Source organism: Raphanus sativus, unplaced genomic scaffold (genome assembly GCF_000801105.2).
Source record: "Raphanus sativus cultivar WK10039 unplaced genomic scaffold, ASM80110v3 Scaffold4796, whole genome shotgun sequence".
Lineage (NCBI taxonomy): Eukaryota > Viridiplantae > Streptophyta > Magnoliopsida > Brassicales > Brassicaceae > Raphanus > Raphanus sativus.
Window position 1 is genome coordinate 560 of NW_026620097.1, and position 5361 is coordinate 5920.

The 5361-nt window shown below is 49.4% G+C and overlaps 1 pseudogene; it reads right to left on the reverse strand.

Annotated features, from left to right (window-relative positions):
• Positions 1 to 304: 304 nt before the first annotated feature.
• On the reverse strand, positions 305 to 1996 carry LOC108834705 (protein CHROMATIN REMODELING 35-like; annotated as a pseudogene).
• Positions 1997 to 5361: the final 3365 nt, after the last annotated feature.

Here is a 5361-nt window from a genome sequence, read left to right on the forward strand (position 1 = left end):
TCTGTTTCTGATGGCGAGAAGAGGAGGGAGCTGCAGTTCTATTTATAAGACACTGCAGGAAACCCTAGGATTTTTCCAAACGGGCCGTAGAGAAGCCCGATCCCAATGGAAAAATATTGGGTCCGGGATAGGGATGTTACAAACTCCCCCACTTAATGGAATTCGGCCCCGAATTCCGCTCGTATACACTCTTTACTTAATATCCTTTCCCCCAATATTTTTCCCACGGTTTCTGCAATGCAAGCCAGTCCGTGGTGCGAGCTCACTGCGGCTTTGTACTACTTCCCCGTCGCTTCAGGCGGTACTATATGCTTCGAGGTTCATGGGTCTTCTTTGCTTTGCCTTTTTGTTCTCCCCCACTTGGATCAAGCATACCCATTTCCAACACTCGTCTTTCCGTCCCCGATTTTTGAGTGACACCCACTCGTCCCTTGCCCGCTAGCGGTTTCATAGCGTCATCCGGGGTGCTTAGTGCTATCTTTACTCGGTCCCAATTGGCGATGTCGGCGTTGGTACCGCCCAAGACAATGGTTGAAAACTGCTTGTAACCCAGAAGCAAGATACTCTTCTTCTCTATTCACCATTTAAAAATGGAAATCGGTTGTGCATGGTCTTCTGCTTTAGCACTGTTGAAGTCAAGCAGTGGAGTGTCTCTGTCCTGCCATCTCACAAACTCTCTTTTCCAGGTAGACAAAAAAAATTCCTTTGGAAGCACAACCAGTGGCTTAGCCTGAGGATACTTTGCAAGGAAGCTCTGCATGAAACTGACGATCATGAAGGTTTTCCAGAACCCGTAGCATGAGCCACGTTGCAATCCCCCTGCGGTGAGGCACCGCCCACAACCTCAAATGAGCTACCCGATGAGGCTTCATCTTGCTAGCATGCGTCGGATGAGCAGGGAGCCCACCTATCATCCGCCCTTCTGCAGATAACTTAATCTCAAAATCTGAATCCCCAAACTTTTAATCCGAGATTCGGAAGCATATGATCTTGCGCCCCCTTTCGCTTTACTGAAGTTCACCTCAACAGTATCTAAGATGCTTTTGTCAATAACTCCGCAGACACGGCAACATAACCACGTCGTCCTTTAGTATGAAGGAGTGCTCACCGTCTTCCACTTCATCGGTCTTTGATCCATTACGTGAAGTCCTTGCATCCTTTGAGTTTACTATGGAGATGGCCATTTCGCTCCAGATATCACCAAGATCCTCATCTACTGCTTCAGGCTCATTATCACTCTCAACGCCCACATAGACACCCTTATCGTTGACCACACCATTTCCCATGGCGAGGACCTTTTCTCTTCTCGTTTGTCCCACGCAGACATCTCTGTCCAAGGCCAAACCGTTTTCTATAGCAAGTAGGTTGTCTCTGCTACTTTGTTCCTCCACCAATGCAGTAATGGCACAAGACATCTCCCGTTCCTTCCCCAAAACAACCTTCTCAAAAGCGGACTGTGGCGTCACAGGCACCACATCGCCTTGACCCTTCTGATGCTGCACAAGACTTGACTGAAACGGATACTTAGGATTCTTGACAGCATCTTCATCGTCATCAGCAGAATCAAGAATAACAATCTCAGTGGAAGGAACCACAAAGAGAGCCTTCTTCAACCCATCATCATCCAAGTCAATTACACAATCCAAAGCCAGCTGACTCTCCAAACTCATAAGCTTTCCTTGACCGTCCTCTGTTGCTGCTGCTCCCACTACTGCTCTTGCTCCCAACACAACATGGACAAGCGACGGATACAACCAGATGCAACGCTTCACCCGCTTCTTCCTCGGTGAGCCACCTCTTCCAACTCCTTAGTAACGTTCTCGAACTTACCACCGCCTAGAGCCTGGAGCATGTTGCCGACGGCAAAGGATTGAGAAAGGTCGGCGACTTTCGATGAGTTCCTTAACCGCTTCGCTTCAGAGGAGCCGAGAGGGAGTCCGTTATCATCAGGCTTCCTTTTGCGGTGACCTTTAGAGGGAGGTTCGAGAATCTCCATGAAAGAAACAGAAGTCCCTAGCTGAAATGGTACCACACCCTAGTACAATTCCTGCTTTCCACACGTCCTTTCTTCCCGATTTCGATGACTCCTACTAAATCCGACTCCCGAAAATGAATTATATTCGTCCTACTCCCCACCCTTATAACCCGAAGTTTAAACTTTTGCTCGATCATCTTAAAACCAACGAATGAATTCAATAGATAAATGGAGTAGGACTACAATAGTTCAGAAAGCTCAAGGCATCTGCACACACGCGGACTGCCGTAAAAGTAGAAAAACACCAAAGCCAGCAAATAATAAATAAAACCAACAAACGAACTCGCATCCTACTCGCTCAGCCACCCTCCACCCCGCGTGGGAGTACTGTCGTCCTCGGACCCAAGGGTTGCCATACGGATGTCCCCAACTGCCTGAACCGGATCTCCGTTTTCCCCCAGTACGTAGTGATGCTCGGTCTTTGTAATCTTCTCCGCAATCCTTTCTTCCGCAGTTATGGCTTGACTAGCTATCCTCTTCACAAGGGCAAACTCTAGAGGCTCCAGAACACCATCCAGCTTCTCGCGAATCTCTCTGCGAAGTCCGACTTTGAACAACCTACACCATTCCTCTGCAGGTTTGGGCATACACTGCTTGGCGGCGTGCAGGAATTCCTCCAAGTAGTCTCTCACTTTGCTTGACCTCTGCGCTGCCAGAATTAGTACACCACAGTCGCAGCCACCCAGTCCCGTAGAAGGCTCCCGTGGGCATTCCCGTTTCTCCTTAGTTGGTTCCACAACGCCCATCGTCGGTTTCTCCCTTCCCTGTTTTCCTTGTCGGGTTTTCATGGCTTCAATCTGTCCCTCTGCCTCGATCGCGAATCCCGCCATCCGCTGAACCAGGGCAAACTCGAGAGGTTCCAAGACCCCCTTCAGCTGAGCCTGAATGTCCTTACGTAGTCCATGCTTGTACCAGCCACACCACATTTCCGCGCTCTTAGGTCTGCACAACTTGGCTTGGTTGATGAAGTCCTCGGTGTAGCCAGCAACTGATCGGACCTTCTGCTTATTCTGAAACAGTACTTCACACTGGCACTCCCCAGTAAATGCTCTCGGAGGTTCCCAAGTGACCCTAGCCGTCTTGCTTGGGCGACCACGCTTCTTCGGTAGATCGTCATCTGGGGCAAGCTGGAAGGTCGCACAGCCCCGCAGCGTGCGCTGCTCCATAGCCATCCTCTGGAAATGTGGCATTATCACCTTACGGCTCACAGTCTGCTCATGAGGGTACCCGACGAACGGAAATTCTCGGAACTGCTCCTCCGGCTCTGGAAACATAGGCGGCACCCTGTTCCCCTCTGCGTCACGGTACAACTTCCGGGCGTACTCCCGGGTGCCCACCCGCCCGTAGTGCATACGCGGCATCCTCCACTCATAGTGATCAAGCGAAAACATCCTGCAGTCAAAGAAACGATCAGAACCATAATAGAAGCATAGATACCATGGGTGGGTTTTGAAAAAAAACAACACACAATTTCCTCAAACATCAAACTTTCGAAAGCTCTTTTCTTTTTAAAACAAGGTTTTGAAAAACTTTGGAAATGCCGACCCCTTAGGATAGCACTAAGGGATCTTAACCCCCGCTCTGATACCAGTTGTAACATCCCTATCCCCCGGGGATCGACCGGGGTTATTGACAGGGTGCTATAGACACGCGTATACCCGTATAGGCAACCCGCCATGTCTGTTACTGGTCCCGAGAGTCGACGATCGCATTGCTTTCTTTGAAATTCCGATCCACCCGTATCCACACACTTCTACTTACAGTCCTGCGCACAGGGAAAAGGAAGGGAGGGTTTGAGTATTGGGTTACTCAGTGAAGTGACTCTAGACCAGCCTAGCCCGCAAGACACTCTAAATTACTCCGTGCGGGAGCTAGGGCTGATCTGCCACTACAACAAACAATGCATCAAGTATCAATTCATACGACCTCATTTCTAGCAACCTAACGATCAGTCAATATAATCATTATAAAACAAACCAAACAAACATGAAGGCAAACTGACTTCAATCAACCTAGACGTAAGACCTATAGCCGTTTACGGACGTCCCACCTCGTGCCGGCCTAACCTGGAAGGGGCGCCCTCTCTCGGAATTCCGTCCCCCTCTCCAGCCTCCTAAAGGATACCCGGATTGCAGCACGTTGGCCCACTTGCTCTGTCTGCCCCCCGGACACTTATAGCCTGACACAGCCACTTTTCGGCTTGACTCGATCCTAAGGCGCCACTACACTTCCTTATTTATATCCCGCCCTCGCGCGGTTCCTTTCACATCACGACACACCCTAGACTCTAGACGCCCACCCGTTCTCGGTGGTCCAAGCAGGACTACAAGAAAGACCCACTGACACATCCACTTTCTCAGTCTCATTCCCATTCTCATACTCAAACACTTACACTTAGCCTCATACTCAAACTCAAGACGCCACCCGATATCGGTGCCACACACCAGTCGCTTAGCACAAGAGCAACATGAACAACCAACAACAAGTTACTAAGAGGAATCGCTACCATCGCATGGGACCACACAATACACAAGCAATCATCATATAATAGCCACATCAACACAAGGCAGTCCATTAATGTCCCTTTTAATCAGTATGAGCGTTCTTATGCAACATGGTTCATCCATCTAACAACCTAGATCCATCATGAACTAACACCCTAACTTCCACGCAAGAGCTAAACAATCCTAGATCCAACAAGAATAATATAAAGGACTTGAGAGGAAACTGGGTTCGGATCGCCTCACCTTAGCTTAGATCTGGACACAGAGCGAGTGAAGATGAGATCTGAACCACCCGATTGTTCGACTACACCACCACCACCACCACCGGCGATCACCACCACGACCACCACCGACACGCCGCCGGCAAGGAGGGAGAGATCGGACGCCGAGGAGAGAGAGAGGAGAAGAAGAGAGAGACGGGCGGAAGAGGGAAGAGAAGAGAGGGAAGTCGGCGGCGCAGGGAGAAGAGCTTGGCGGCTAGGGTTTCCAGTTCTCCGGGAATCTCTGCAGGGCTTCGCTTCTGTTTCTGATGGCGAGAAGAGGAGGGAGCTGCAGTTCTATTTATAAGACACTGCAGGAAACCCTAGGATTTTTCCCAAACGGGCGGTAGAGAAGCCCGATCCCAATGGAAAAATATTGGGTCCGGGATAGGGATGTTACAGCTTCTTCCTCATAACACCTATGAGATTTATTCAACTTCCTGGTGATTTTAAACTGATTAATGATTAGAAATCAAGCTTCTTACATCTTTTTTCCTTCTGGTCTGATAAGAATCATGAAGATATTGCCATATGTCCGAACAGGCCAATCTGGAATCACCTG